Below are 373 nucleotides of genomic sequence, written 5' to 3' on the forward strand. Positions count from 1 at the left end.
AATGTAAATCTAACTATGCAACTATCCTATATATCGTGATTCCTAACAAAACAAATCATTTCAGAAAAACAATTACAGATCGGACAGCAGGACAAGGAAGCTTGCCATACCTCGCGCCGCCAGCAGGACAAGGAAGCTTGCGCCGGCCTCGAGCTGCGCCTCTTCTCTTCGACGCTGCTACACGCCGCCTCATAATCGTCTGGGACGGCTCAGGTTGAGGCTGGGATTGCTTTTCGAGGAGAAAGCTACTGCTGCCTAGCCAGTTATCAACCTCAACGAAGACGGCATCCCCGCCGCCCAGCACGTCGGGGGGCGCTCCTCCAAGCGATTCGGCACCGGAGTTTGGATCCGCCGCCGCCATGAATGAAGACGG

This window comes from Triticum aestivum, chromosome 2D, assembly GCF_018294505.1.
Source record: "Triticum aestivum cultivar Chinese Spring chromosome 2D, IWGSC CS RefSeq v2.1, whole genome shotgun sequence".
NCBI lineage: Eukaryota > Viridiplantae > Streptophyta > Magnoliopsida > Poales > Poaceae > Triticum > Triticum aestivum.